At 45.5% G+C, this 14,825-nt stretch overlaps 1 protein-coding gene across 5 annotated transcripts in view; it reads left to right on the top strand.

Moving 5' to 3' along the window:
- Zbtb21 (zinc finger and BTB domain containing 21) overlaps positions 1-11,166 on the top strand; it is a 29,544-nt gene extending 18,378 nt beyond the window's left edge. Inside the window, exons 5-6 of one of the 5 annotated variants that reach the window (XR_004946314.1) lie at positions 6,579-6,729; positions 8,325-11,166. The gene's annotated coding sequence lies outside the window, so the exon portion shown is untranslated. Of the gene's footprint in view, positions 1-5,947; positions 6,544-6,578; positions 8,118-8,324 lie in introns of those variants that run through there. The other 4 variants (XM_036203577.1, XM_036203576.1, XM_036203580.1 and 1 more) reach the window with 4 other exon arrangements.
- The last annotated feature ends 3,659 nt before the right edge of the window (positions 11,167-14,825 follow it).

Genomic DNA, 14,825 nt, shown 5'->3' with positions numbered 1-14,825 from the left:
ATAAATTCACAACAAATATGGTCACAGGCAAGGGACAGCCAAGTCAATTTATCTTCAGCTAGTAGTAAAAACAGTGAGTTCCTACATTCAACTATTCAGTGAGATCCAGGGTGTATTTTCATTTTTAGATGAGTTGCAGCCCCAGAAGGAATGGCCAGATTTAGACAGGCAAGCCCCTCATACTCAAATACCACTAGGTGCTACCAACACAGAAAAGCTAGGTGCAAGTCATTTGTGCTTCTTAATGTGCAACTCAAATGAGATCATCAGTATCCGTAAGAAGAGATGTAACAGCTGACACCAAGTGCTTGTTAGACACCAGAGCTGGGCATGCTTTCACTTTATTTCTGTTTCCAATCTTAGGCAACCTAGTCATAGCTGGTTTTCTTCCACGTGGATATTCTTTAACCTATGAGTCTCATAGCCTTGGTCGTTTGGACAATTATGAGCTGGTCCTTTGGTAGATTATCCCTTGATTGGATCAGCTCCTGCCATGCATATGTTTGGAGCCAGTGTTGTGCCTGTGTCAAGAGACCCCCAACTAAGACCACCACAGAGCTAATATCCAATGCAAGTTCAAAGGGGTTTATTAAAACAAGCAAGGCTGGGCTTGGTCACCGTCCAACACACTGGCTAGCCAGGTGAAGGAGGACGGCCCTGAGCTCTCAGGTGAAGGGTTTTTAAAGGGAAAAACCGAAAGCTAGGGGGTACAAGCCTTTGCATTTCAGGGTCATACTTCAGTTAACAGGAACATTTAGCCAAGAAAAGAACTACAGAAGACAAAATACAGTTGGAGACTCTCCCAGTTGGAGACTTTGATGGATTAAGCCTTTGTTTTAGCTATTTCTTGGCCAGTAGCCTGCCCGTCCTGGGGTGGTGTCCCCTTGACCAGAATCTTAACTGGCTGTCTGCATCTCTGGAACTTGGGTCAGTTTCTATCTTAGTGCTGTTAGGAAAAATGGAGTTTGTCTCTCTCACCGGCATAACTCAGAAACCATATTTTCTTCACATCCACCATGAGGATACAAACATATACACAACTGTAGTGTTTGTCCTATTTCTGGTATGTTCCTTTCAGTCCTGTGCCTGAGGCAGATGCTGCCCATCTTCTCTGTACTTTCTCCCTTTTCAGCCAGAGCATAATTTATGGAAGATGTTTTGAGACTCTAAAAACCCATTCCTTTTCTCAACCTTATCCTGTAGTTGTGGCTAATAACTACTGCCTAAGTTATGTGGTAATATTGTGTCGTCGTCCCCCCAATATATTGTGTAAAGGCACACAGCTGGGAAGTTATCTTTCAAACACAAGAACCTGAGTTTTATCCCTAGGACTTATTTTTTTAAAAAAAGCTTCATATTGCCAGGCATGGTGGCACTCACCTTTAATTCTAGCACTTGGAGGTCAGAGACAGGAAAATAGACCTCTGTGAGTTTGAGGCCAGCCGGGTACATAGTGAGTTCCAGGCCAGCCAGGAATACATAGTGAAACACTGTGTCAAAAATGAATAAATAAATAAATAAGTACCTAAAAGCTAAGGATGGAAAAGTCAGATGGTGGCTTACAATGGAACTTCCAACACCAGGGAGGCAGACAGATCCCTGGGAATTGCTAGCCAGCCAGCCCAGTCAGTTGGCCTGGCGAGCTCCAGGCCACCAAGGGACTCTTATCTCAACAAACAAAATGGGTGGCATATGAGGAATAACACCTGAAGTTGTCCTCTACACACACATATACACATGAGGAGAAGGAGCATGGTGCTGAGACATGGCTCAGTGTTTAAGAGTGCGTACCTACTGCTGTTTCAGAGGACCCAAGTTTGGTTCCCAGCACCCACACTGATCAGCTCAGAACTGCCTGTCCTTCCAGCTGCAGGGAATGTGATTCCATTTTCTGGCCTCTAAGGGTACCTGTTCTCAGTGTGTATACTCACACATATAAACACACAGGCATATGTATAATTAGAATAAATATTTATAATCAAAAGGAGTAGGAGAGCTAATTAGGGTGGAGGGAGAATGGAATGAAAACCGGTACCTCTCTAATGTTTGGTATATGTGTGGTCATGCGTATAGGAGCTTGACACTTCATTGTCTTCATAGTAAACCTGAGTGACCGTGTTTTTCACTTCCAGTGATCTCCTAAACCACAGCCTAGCACTTGAATTTGATAACCTGACAATGGGTGCCACCCTACCTTTAGATAGCCTTTACTTTTCTTTTTTGAAAAAAAAAAAAAAAGCATATGTGTGTGTGTGTGTGTGTGTGTGTGTGTGTGTGTGTGTGTGTGTTGTCTATTGAGTATAGGCACACATGCCATAGAACACATATGGAGGTCAGAGCACAACTTTTGTTGTGCCCAGCTCCTCAGGTGTGCTGGGCGCAAGGCTACACCCTAGAGGAGGAGGATGGAATGGCATCTGACTTACTCATCTGGAAAGAAAGTCCCTGTGGATTCTCCCCTCCATTGGTAACAGAGGTGGTATGCAGTTAAAAGAACAAGCATGCTGACCTGCCTGATGTAATGAAGATATCAGGAAGTCAGGATAGGTAGTTTTTGTCAGTGCACTGGGAAAGAGCATTTGGCATGTAAGGAGGCAGAGGTTTTGCTCTGTGAGACTCCATGATCATTGAGGTTGGTCTACAAGTTAATTTTGTAGAGTTCATCAAAGGACTCAGCAGAGTGCTTGCCTAGCAAGAGAAAGCTCTTGTTTTTCTCCTTAGCACCACAACCTTAGCACAGTGACACACACTTGTATTTCAAACACTCAGAAAGGTGAGGGCAAGAAGTTCAAAATAAAGTTCAAGGTCTTCCTCTGCTGTATATCTAGTTAAGGTCAGCCTAGATTACATGAAACATGCCTTTAATTAAAGAAAAAGATGATGGCTTAGTAAAGACCACCAGCCCTGACAGCCTGAGTTCAGTTGATCTCCAAGGCCCAGAGTAAGGAGACAACTCCTAAAAGTTGTGCTCTGACCGCCACATGTGTGCTATGGTATGTGTGCCCATGCACGAGTGCGCACACCCTCTCACACCCCCCCTCTCAATCTCTCTCTCTCTCTCTCTCTCTCTCTCTCTCTCTCTCTCACACACACACACACACACACACACACACACACACACACACACACACACAAATGTAGTTCTTTTTTTTTCTTTCAAAACGGGGGGGTGGGGGAGCTGTCCACCAGATCAGAGACCACAAGGGATTACCGAACTGTGTGCAAAGTTGGGTGCTATTGCTGTCTGTTTCCTTTGTAAGGTCCAAAACATGAGTGTGAAACACCTTGCTAGCTCTTTCATTTAGCAAAAAAGTACTTGCTTTAGGGCTGTTGTGCTCAGAAGAACTGGGCTCTTTTCCACAACCCTATCACCACCACCATGCAAACTGCTGTAGAACTGAAGGGGTGGTCCCTGCCTTGTAGGGGTGAGAATTTGGGCATGGTGATACTTGCCACCAGGGGGAGGTTTGTGATGCGAGGAACACTTTCTCTGGACATACTTTGATTGTCCAGAGTGACACTTAGAAAGAGGTAATAGAATTCCACTCAGCCTCACAATGTACATTATTTTAAAACTGTTCTTGGAGGTCAGCATTTTTTTTTTTTATGACACAGCTAACAGAGAGGAAGAACACTCTGTGCTCCTTAAAGTGTCAAGTTGGCCCTGATTAGAGGGGAAAATGAGGCAAGCAGGATTGAAGGAGGAGGTTTCACAGGCCAGCCAAGAGAACTAGATTCCCAGATAGAGGAATAGAAAGTTTTCCGTTGATGACAATCTCCTGACAGATGTGAGGACTGGAGCCTAGGCTATGAGGGCAAAAGATGTTCTATCTATTTATTGTGTGTGTGAGTCTGGTCATGTATATGCCACAGTGTGAATGGGGAGGTCAGAAGAAGCATTTTAGGATTTGATTCTCTCCTTCCTCTTTGAAGATAAGGTCTTTACTTTTTCTGTCGATGTGTTCCGTACTCTAGCGGTTATCTGGCCCAGAGCCTCTAGCAAGTTCTCCAGTCTCCACTTCCCATCTTGCCGTAGGGGTTCAATTCCCAGCATAGCATGGTGGTCCATGACTGTAATCTAAGTGTTTGAAAGGTAAAGGCAGGAAGGTCAGAAGTTCAAAGTCATCCTTGGATACATTGTGAATTCAAGGTCAGCCTAGACTACATGAGCCCTGGACAGAAAGAAAGAAAGGAAGAGCATCACAAAGAAGAAAGAGAACACACTGAGGAGGACAAGTAAGACGACATCATTGGGGTTCAGCAGGTGGATTGTAAATGAGTTGATGGACACACTTGTGTAGGACTAAAAAGAATAAATGAACAATCAGGCACATTAGGAAAAATAAATTCTGATGATGGTGTAGGTAAACTATTTTATCCTGAAGTAATATCATGAGATGCCTATTTTCCCACCTTCCAATGTGTTCGGCTACTTTGATGTTCTAAAAGAAAACAAACTATTTTTAAATTATGGAGAATTGCTACTGTGGGATTCACTGAGTTGTTTTGTAATTGTGCACACATACTTCTATCTCAGGGATGTGTTTCTGTGGCCCACCTTAGTGCTCCCCACAAGAGTGAGAGCTATTCCCTGCTAGTCCATGTTGGGAAGCTACCCCAGGACTGAAAAGAGGCAAGACAGGTAATAAAGGGGCCTGTGCCAGGTTGCCCTTGAGGGGCTTGTGCTGTGTGTATATAGGGCTACCTTCTGTAGGGACCTTCTCCTTTCAGGAGTTATTAGGGTCAGAGCCTGGGCCCTGGTGGCCCTGACAAGCCAGACTCCGCAATCTGTCCACAATGGGCTGCTTAAATGACAAGCAACAGTGAAAAGCAGAGAAAGAAGATGCAGTCAGTGCAGCCACTGACCACAAATGCCATTTGGGGGGGGTTGTACATGATTTTTAGGTTTAAACAGAGGACAAAAGGCATACATAGCTAAGTAGTCCTGGTCAGGATGTGGTCCTGTCCATCACTAACCTGTAATTGTCCTAACTCTAATCACTTCTGCAAGGTGGTCTGACACAGTTGTCGGCACCGAGTGAAATCTCTTTATGGTCCAGGTTCCTCCTTATTCTGGCCCTAGGCTCCAGGCCTTTCCTTCTGTAAGCATAAGATCCCTGCAGAAATTCTAATTCCTTGGAAACCATTGTTTCCGTAGTCTGACAGCCAAAGTGAGGGCCCAGGTGTGTGTCTTTTTAAATATCTTCATTACTGTAAGGATGGTTACACTCCGAAGATTTGAAAAGAATCTCACAGACACAGAAGTGAGCATTTGTCAGTTGCCCTCCACCTCCTGGCACCCATTAGTCATCATACCCATTATCTCCCAGGGATAATGTATGTCACTTGAAGACCTGTGAATGCTGCACAGCATAGCACCAGCTTCCCCCAGAATCAGTAAAGAAACCTAGGCAGGAGTCAGGCCATGGTGCACCTGAGACAGAATGCTTCCAGGGCTGTGCCAGAGTAAGGCTGAGGCACAAGGTAGGTCACGAGGACACCAGCATGTGGCCTCAGTCATGTAACTCTAGGCACATTGCAGCTCTCTCAGGTGTGACCTAGAACATGGACTGTACAGCTGGTATTTGATATATTGTGCACCCCAATAAAACTAATCTGGGGATCAGAGGACAGAGCCAGCCACTAGATTAGCTATAGATGCCAGACAGTGGTGGCACATACCCTTAATTCCATCACTTGGGAGGTAGAGATCCATTTGGATCTCTGTGAGTTCAAGGCCACACTGGAAACAGAGCCAGGCAGTGGAGGCACACACCTTTAATCCCAATACTGGGAAGGACACATACCTTTAATCCCAGGAAGTGATGTCTGGGCTGAGAAAGGTATATAAGGTGTGAGGAAACAGGAACTCACTCTCTTGAGATTGAAGATTTTGTAGAGGTAAGCTAGTGTGTTACAAATAGCTTTGTTTTCCTTGTGCATTCAGTGACCTGCTTGGTATCCAAGGAAGGAACCACAGATGAGCACTCAGAATCAGGCATACTTGTGGACACCAAGCACAGGACCCTCCATGGGGAGCCAGCCTTCAGAATGCAGAGTCGGTCTCCCTCATTAATTTCTCTGCCACATCTTTGATGCCTCCTCTACCACCAATATCCACCAACGTGATGAAGACTTTGAAGTCACCCTGATGCTAGTCACTTTTGCAGGATAAAATCAAAGCTGGAGGAATGGTAAAGCCTTCTCTGAAGAGAACACAGACAGACAAAGAACAATGGAGAGAAAGAGAGACAGGAAAGAGAAGACTTTAGAACACACACCAGTGGGAAGTGAGAAGTTAGCAGGGACCCCAGAATCCTTGCCTGACCCCCAGTCAGGTAATGATGCTCTCTCTAAGGTGAGTGAGAAGCAGTCTTGGAGGACAGCAAGGGAAAACTGGCCTGAAAGCATGTAGGATAGGGATAGGGACAAAACAGAGATGCCATTAGTGTGTGGGAACAAACTCAGACTATAAAAACAGAAGGAAACAAACACCAACTCTATAACAAAAGATGAAAATGAGAACATGAGAAATGAAAACAAATAAAAATTGATTCCATACACATTCTGTTTTGTAGAGACATCTTGTTTTGCAGAATGCTGTTATGATGTTCTCTGACCCTCTTACCAGCACCTATGGTCTCCTTGCTCTTTGAGGTGACAAGCAGAGATCAGCACCCAATGTCCAGCCTCCACCATGGGCATGTGATCCCTGAAGACCCAGGGCAGGTGAGTAAGAGCCAGAAAGCCCTGACCTGTCTTTATTGGTACATATCCAGCTTGATAATGACATCTCAATCATCAACTTGATGGGATTTAGAATTAGCAACAAACTTCTAGGCATGCCTGTGATGGAGTTTCTAGATAAATTAATGTAGTACCATCCAGTGGGCTTGGGTCCCAGACTGAATAAAAAAGAGAGCTGAACACCAGTATTCAGTGCTCTCTGCTCCCTGACCATGGACACAGAGTGACCCACTGCCTCTTGTTCCTGATAGCTTGGCTTCCCAAGCCTGATGAGCTCTATGCCCATCCTCCCTTCTTTTAGCTGCCTTTATCAAATATTTTGTCACATTAACAAAAAGAACTAATAGACTTAGTTTCTTTGAGATAGGGTATTAGACTGTAGCCCAAGCTAGCCTTACACTCACAGTGATTCTCCTGCTTCAGCATCTCAAGTGCTGCCATTATAGGTACAAGCCATCACATGTAGCTCTGGATTATTCTTTTCATATAAATCTTCATGCTTTAATTCACAGATTTCCCCTTTCATCTGCATTCCTTAGTGTGATTCCCTTCATATAAGGAACTGTACTAAACAGAATACAGACCAGAACAATTAACATCAAAGCCAGTCAAGGGCAGACCTGATAGGGAACACTTGCTGAGATCAGGGGCATCTGGGAAGCAACCAAGCACAATGACATATTATTTGGGCCAATGTGGAAGGCATTTAATAGACACTTTCAACTCAGATACCTTTAGATACCTCAGATACTATGGCTTCTATTGAAGCCATGTCCCCTCAAATTCTCATGCTGGAAACAATCGTTAATGAAACAGTATTGGCAATGGGCCTTAAGAGGACTGAGGCAATGAGGATTTGTGCTGAGGCCCAGGGAGTGGCTAGCTGTCCTGAGAGAGGTGAGTCATGAAGCTGGCTCAGATGTGCTAAGAGAGGTAGGTCATGCCATAGGCTCAGTCCTCTTGCTGGTTCTCACCCTCTATTACCTCACATCATGGTGAAGTATGAGGCCCTCACAGATGCTGGAGCTTACTCTTAGATTCTCAGCACTCAAAACCCTAAGCCCCAAATGTCCCTATTCACTTACCCCAGCTGTGGCAGTATGCCAGAGGAAGACAAATCAGACTTTACTCAAAGCTAAAGGTGGGGCTGGGAAGAGGATGCACTGGTAACGTGCTTCTGTGAACCCGAATTTTATTCCAAAGTCCATGTAAAAGCCAGGCAGAGGGGGCAGTGCTTGTAATCCCAGCCTTGTGGAGGCGGAGGCTAGCAGATCCCTAGTACTCACTGACCAGCCAGCCTTATCTACTTTGTGAACTTGGGACCAGTGAGAGATCCTGTCTCAAAACAAAATAGAGAAACAACACCTGAAGTTGAGACACATATACATACATGGTGGGGGGGAGAGGGAGAAGGAGTGGGAGAGAGAAAGAGAGAGAGAGAGAGAGAGAGAGAGAGAGAGAGAGAGAGAGAGAGAGAGGGAGGGAGGGAGGGAGGGAGGGAGGGAGGGAGATGATGTGTGAGTGGGTACAGCAATTTTATGTTTTGTTTTGTTTCTCCTCATAATCGAACTTAACAGAGTTTCATCCCAGAAGAAAGTCTGCTGGAAGCATCTCTGTGGCCCTCTGCCCCTCAGAGTCTCATGACAGTCCTGTAGAACTCACTGTGGGACACATTTTATGTAGCATTTCCCACCAGTGTTTCAAGGAGTCAGTTTAAGGCTCTGATTCCAGTTCTCTCCCAGACAGACAGAAGCCCACTTCACCTCTAGGACTCTTGATCTGCAAGAGAGCTCTCAGCTCACATGTTCCCCTAGTATGAAGAACATAAGGCTCAAGGCCTCCACAGGTGCCTGTGTGCTCTGCAGGTGCCTGAAAACTGCACCAACCACAGCCATGCTCTTAATGTGAATGCCAGTGAGCTGGGGGACCAAGGGCATTTCTTCCTAGGTTCTTGCTCCTTCTTGTGGTGCCTTGGGCTCAAGCAGGCAGGGGACTTCCCAGGACAGAGTGGCCCAGCTCACTGTGGGTGGTACCACCCCTGGACGGGTAATCCTGGGTGCTATAAGGCTGAGCAAGCCATGAGGAACAAGCCAATAATCTATACTCCTCCATGGCCTCTGCATTAGCTCCTGCCTTCAGATTCCTGTCCTTTTTCCATACTTGCCCCGACTGCCTTTGATAAATGGACAGTGGTGTGGAACTGTAAACAAAATAAGCCCCTTTCTCTCCAAGTTGCTTTTCTTTGTGGTGTTTTATCACAGCAATATTAACCTCAAGACACTGTCAGAACAGTGGCTTAGTCATTGCAGCTGCTCTCTCAAAGGTGAATTTGCAGCCAGTGAAGGTGAAGGACTATTTGTGAGAAGGCAGAACCTGGGCACACCTGTTGCAACCTCACCTGACTGTTGAGAACCACAGGATCCTTGCCCAGATCTCCGAACTTCATTTTCCTTACTTACAAATGAAAGATAGTAACATCTGTTTTTTTTCCCCATACCACACTGTTCCTAAGAGCTAAACTCAGAACCTGCAGCATCTGATTCCTTCAGTGTTTCTAATTCCTTTAAAGCATCTTTAGTCAGTTTACTTATGGGCTAGTCCAAAATCAATTATGTTAGCCAGAGACCCCAATGCCAGTCTTTGCTGTGCCTGCTGGCTTTCCTTGAGCTTCTATATCTTTGAACCTGATTTTATGGGATGGTTTAGCTAAGGAGTCTCTGGGGTACCAACAAAATTGACTTCTAAAGGGGCTTCTTAGAGGGATGCCAAGGACTCTCAGATTGATACCCCTGCATGCCTCTCTCCCCCACCCAAATCCTTTCATTGAAATCCCAACCCAACGTGGTAAGTTGAGGAGGTGGGACCTTTGGAAGTTAACTAGGAGGTGTGGTGGTGACAGGGGTCTGATAATTAGTGCTCTTATAAAAAGGGCCCAGAGAACTGGACACATACAACTCAGAGGTAGAATTATGCCTAGCATGCTATAGGTCCCAGTTTATATCCCCCAGCACCACAAAAATATAATAAACAAATTATTAAATAAATAAGGGGTCTGGAGAGTTCTCTTTACCACATGAGGACATCTGAGAAGATGACCATTTATAACTGGAAGAGGTCCTTCACCAGTACTACATCATGCTGCACCCCAGCCTTGGATCTCAGCTTCCAAACTTACAGACATTGGTTCATCAGCCACTGGTCTCTGTTATGACACCCCAACCCAAGACACGTCTGTGGTGATATATTGTGTACCCCAATAAAGCTTGCTTACACACTTCCTTCCAGAAGACTGTCTGGTAGGTTTTTGAGGGTGTGAGTTGGTGAGGGTGTGACATCAGAGCAGTACCCTCGACTATGACCTAAGTCCTCACAGCATCCTTTCTCTTCCTTTTCTGGGTCTGTTGGGGGGTAGGGTCTTGGTACTATCTGCTCCTCTGTGGCCTTGCACACTTGCTCCTTAGTGACAAGTGACTACTGTGTCTGCTTCACAGCAATGAGAGAGCACAAGCTCCCACCTGCTTGCTTATTTCCTGTTCTTTGGGAAGCCCTGGGACTTAGCCAGAGGAGGCTGGATTCCAAGCCCCTCCACAGGTGGGTGGGAGTATAGCTCACCCCAGATTATACTGGCTCTTCCTTCTGGACATACAGATCTAGAGTACAAACAATGGAGGGAAAATAAAAAGAAATGCACCCCTTAATTCTGCTTAGAAGTAGGCTTTCATGGCAAGGAGGACAGAGGACAATTTCCTCCTCTCCCTTTGTGACCCTCAGCTACCTCCTTCCTGATGCCTGGTGTTTCTGCAGCCTAGAGGAAGAGCCTGGGGACAGAAGACTGGACCACTTTACCCCTGACACCGTCTTCCTGTCTCTGTGACTCCTGACTTCTGGAGAGTCCAGCAGACTCAGTAAGGGAAACTTGGGATGGCTTGAAGACCTGAGGACCTGGAGGTGGTGACTGCTCAGTGAAGCTCTTCCTTCCCCTGGGCACATTCCAGAGGGCACATGCCTCTGTGCAGAATGATGCTGCAGGAGATGGCCTTTGACTCCAGAACTCACATGTGTGGTCACACCCCGCCCTGGAGATGCCCATCAACATCCAGGAAGGTGAGGTGTTATGGGTCATCTGTGTGCCTGTGCCTCAGGGGCTGCTGTCTCTGCTGCACAGGGAGACACAGTCTGGCTCCAAGCATGACCCAGCTCCAGACTCTTGCTTTGATTAAGTATCCTAAACCTCCACCCTCTCCCTAGTGCAGTGGTGCTTCATGCTCCTGACTGGGGGTAGGGTAATTGCAAAGTGCCATCAAACAGGTGCTTAGTATTTTCTGGGCCAGCAATTTGTCTAATTGTCCTATTGGGGATCATCATTATGTAACATAACATAAGTTGTATCACCACAGCTCCTTCTGACATTGTTCTTGTTTGTTGTTGTTCGACAGTCTCACTAGAGAGCTCTGGCTGGCCTTGAACTTGCAACAGTTTTCCTGCTTCTGGCTCCCAGTGCTAGGATGAAAGATGTTCACCACTACACCTGGTATCCCTTAACTCTTAAAGAGAATACTTTCTCTTTGGATTGTTTCTGTTTTCAAATAGGCTTTAAAAAAACATATAAAGAAAAATTAGGCCAGAACTCAGGACAAACATCAATTATAAGGAATGTACACTATTCCCTGGTAAGAGATATGTCCCATGCCCCAAGTTGGTTGTCTATCTTGCGGGGTTGACTCCATTCTAACAGAGCCATTAGGCTTGCTTAATAAATCCAGTAAGGTCAGATGCTGAGATTAGGCTGTACCCTATGGAAAGTGAGTCCAGATTGTACAAAACAGTGTTTTTTAGGCTGCTCTGGGAGACTGTGGTTCACAAGAAGCTTGGACTCCATTTTGGGGGAAGATAATGAATGCAGCCCCTGGGTGGACCACAAACTGCACCATCTGCAAGGCACTACCTGTATGTATATCGTGGACTGATAAAAGAGTCACCTTTCCATTGGGGTATAATGGGATGAGTTAAGACTGGAGGGACACGGGTGAGTCTATCAGAATCATATCAAGAAAACCAGGCCCAAGAACTTGGAGACATGCCAGACAGAAAAGAGTGTAACTCCCTGACTGGACCCCATACAAAGATGGACGCCTAACAGTAGGGTGGCATAACCCCACCAACCTGATACCCACTGTGTGTGAGACAGACGGACAGACAGGAAACTCTTGGCTCTCCTTGGAACTCCAGCTAGCGCTGTCCCCAGCTGTTGATGTGGCGTGCTTGACTGCCTGCCCATCTATTTGTTCACTTGATTTGGATCTGAACCCACTGTCTCACTGCTCTCTCTGTTCTGCTATCTCACCTAACAGCTATTTGAATTCCACCCTGAGCCTTGCTCTCAGACTTAGCTCTCAAAAGGCCTCTCTGAACTAACAGCTTGCTTGCAGCTGGTCTGGGTTCATGCCCATTATCTTATCCATAACAAATTTTATTAACATTTCTATCATCTACTTCTTGGACCTTTTGAACTCTGCTACAGCGTCTTTAACTTGTAACCATTATATAAACCACATATATGGAGATTGAAGGTATGTTTACTGTAGACTGTATAAGAGTTAATATTAGTAATTAAAATTAGGTAAAAGGACCTGCATCTGCCTGGGCCAGAATGCCAAGGTAGATGGGATTATCTGGCAAATGCCACTATTGAAACCACTAAACCTTGTTATTAAATACTAAACTTACTTAAATTCAATTATTAATTAAATATTAACTAAAATATTGGTATTAAATAAAGTCTGATATTGTGGAAAGATACAAGCATGCCCACCTGGTATAGTATGATCACAGCATCAGCCCTGGAATAGCCATGGCAGCCAGGCCACAGAGGCAGATCTAGTGGGCTCTGAGAAGCTGGCCCTCAAGACCTTCCCTTGCAAGCAAGGACCCTGGACTACATCTAATGGAGCTTTTACATGAAACCCATCAAGGGTGCATGAAGGGAGGAATATCTGCTTGTAAGACAAATTGCTAAATGATCTTATTAATAAAAACCTGGAGCCAGATATCAGGGTAAAAATCTGAGAGATCAGAAAAGCAGAAAGAAGCCAGCCATGTTCTTACCACTTGGAGATCCTCAGCCAAAAAGAGACCTACTTCCAATATACCCATGCCTATATGCCTTTCTGTTCCTCTCTCACTTCCTCTCTCTGCCCAGCTACATCACTTCCTGTCTGTCTGTACAGACCTCCAGACCTCTATAGTTAGTGCTGGGATTAAAGGCAAGTGCCACCACTGACTGGCTCTGTTCCCAGTGTGGCCTTGAACTCACAGAGATCCAGATGGATCTCTGCCTCCCAAGTGATAGGATTAAAGGTATGTGCTGCCATTGCCTGACCTCTATATTTAGTATATAGTGGTTGGCTTTTTCCTCTGATCCTCAGATAAACTTTATTAGGGTGCACAATATATTAAATAGGGGACACAATATATCACCATATCCTTTGGATATGCATTCATATCTCTGTTTACCCTTTGCCATGGGTCTCACTGGCTCTAGTTTGTAGTTCAGCCCCTACAAACTCCACTTTTAATGGTGAACCCATCTTGGTATCAGTTTCCAGGCCAGCTTCTGTCATGAGACATCAGATGTGCATGCACAGGAGGGGCCAGCACTCCTTGGATTTGGGAAAACCCACAGTAAAGAGAAAGTTATAGAGAATTATCTCAACATGTTGGTTTCCTGCTTTTTGCTCTTAAGGGTAATCCCATCCAATCACATAAGCAATTGCTCATGAGAAATCCTGTAGGAAGCTTACTCAAGCTGCCTGACAGAGATAGGCTGTCACCCAACCACATTCCTCTGTATGATCAGCTTCAACAGAATCATGGGCGATTCCTCAGTCTGCCCAGGGCAGGTGGCCCTGCTCAGATCCTGTAACACCTCCTCAATGTTTCTGTGACTCACGCTCATCAGCAGACATCACTTAGGTGGGGGCTGAGGGCATGTCCTGTTGTTTGATGGGTGTTTGCACTAGGATGCTGTCCGCTCAAGATAATCATGTGATTGCCTGATCATCTCCATGGAGGTGCTGGAACTGGATTCATTTAGAGATTTCCCACAATGGGCTTGAGACCTACAGATACTCTATACTGTTCCTTGAGTGGGTTCCTGAATGACTGATCTCAGCTTTAAGAGCCCACATGTTTCCTTTAGGCAAGTTTCTACCTGTGATCAAGAGAAAGGGAACTCCTTTACTTCCAGATTTTGAAACTTTAAGTACAAAAGTTGCTTGCCTCTGTCTTTATAAAGGACAGGAAGCTGGGTATGATCACAAAGACCTCAAAGGGGTTAAACCTTAGTTCAGCCATTTTCTTTTTGTGGCCTTGGACAAGTTCCTCCTCTCTGAACTAAGTTTCATTTTATAAATTGGGATGATGTTTTCCTTCCAGTGTTGTCAGGAGCAAGAAGTGAGTCTATAAAAGCCCAGTGTCTTAAGAAGGATATGATGGCAGCTGGGGTGACCTTCATGAATGCCTACCAGGTGTCTCACCTAGCTGGTGTATCTTTGGGTCTTGGAGTGCCATCCCTGTCAGAAGGAGTCCTGCTTCACAATACTGCTGTTCTGTTGGCCACACTGAAGGGAGCTGGCTGGATGCTCTCTACTCATAGAGGCTCCCCTTTTTCTTACTGAAAGTGCTGGGGACAGTTGTTACCCCCAAGGAAGTCCACAGGAAAAAGTACCAAGCCACAAGCTCAGAAAGTGACACGATGAAAGTAAAGGATGTTTCAGCTATGACTAACTCTGACAGGACGTGTGTGTGTGTGTGTGTGTGTGTGTGTGTGTGTGTGTGTGTGTGTGTGTACCTTTCCTGGTTCATTGGCTCCTTGCTTGGGCTCTACAGGCATGACAGGAAACTGGTCTAAAGTGGATGGAGCCATGATACTGAGCCAAATGTCTTCCCACACTCTCTGGTCACTCCCGCAGCATAGCCCTGGGTATTGCACCACTAAATCAGCTGGAATTCTTGGGGTGACAAGGGCATCAGAGTATTGGCCCTGCTGGTTTAACTGGCCCACCCCAACTGTTATTTGC

The sequence above is a fragment of the Onychomys torridus genome, chromosome 12 (assembly GCF_903995425.1).
Source record: "Onychomys torridus chromosome 12, mOncTor1.1, whole genome shotgun sequence".
In the NCBI taxonomy this organism is placed as follows: domain Eukaryota; kingdom Metazoa; phylum Chordata; class Mammalia; order Rodentia; family Cricetidae; genus Onychomys; species Onychomys torridus.
This window is presented reverse-complemented; position numbering and strand designations above follow the sequence as displayed.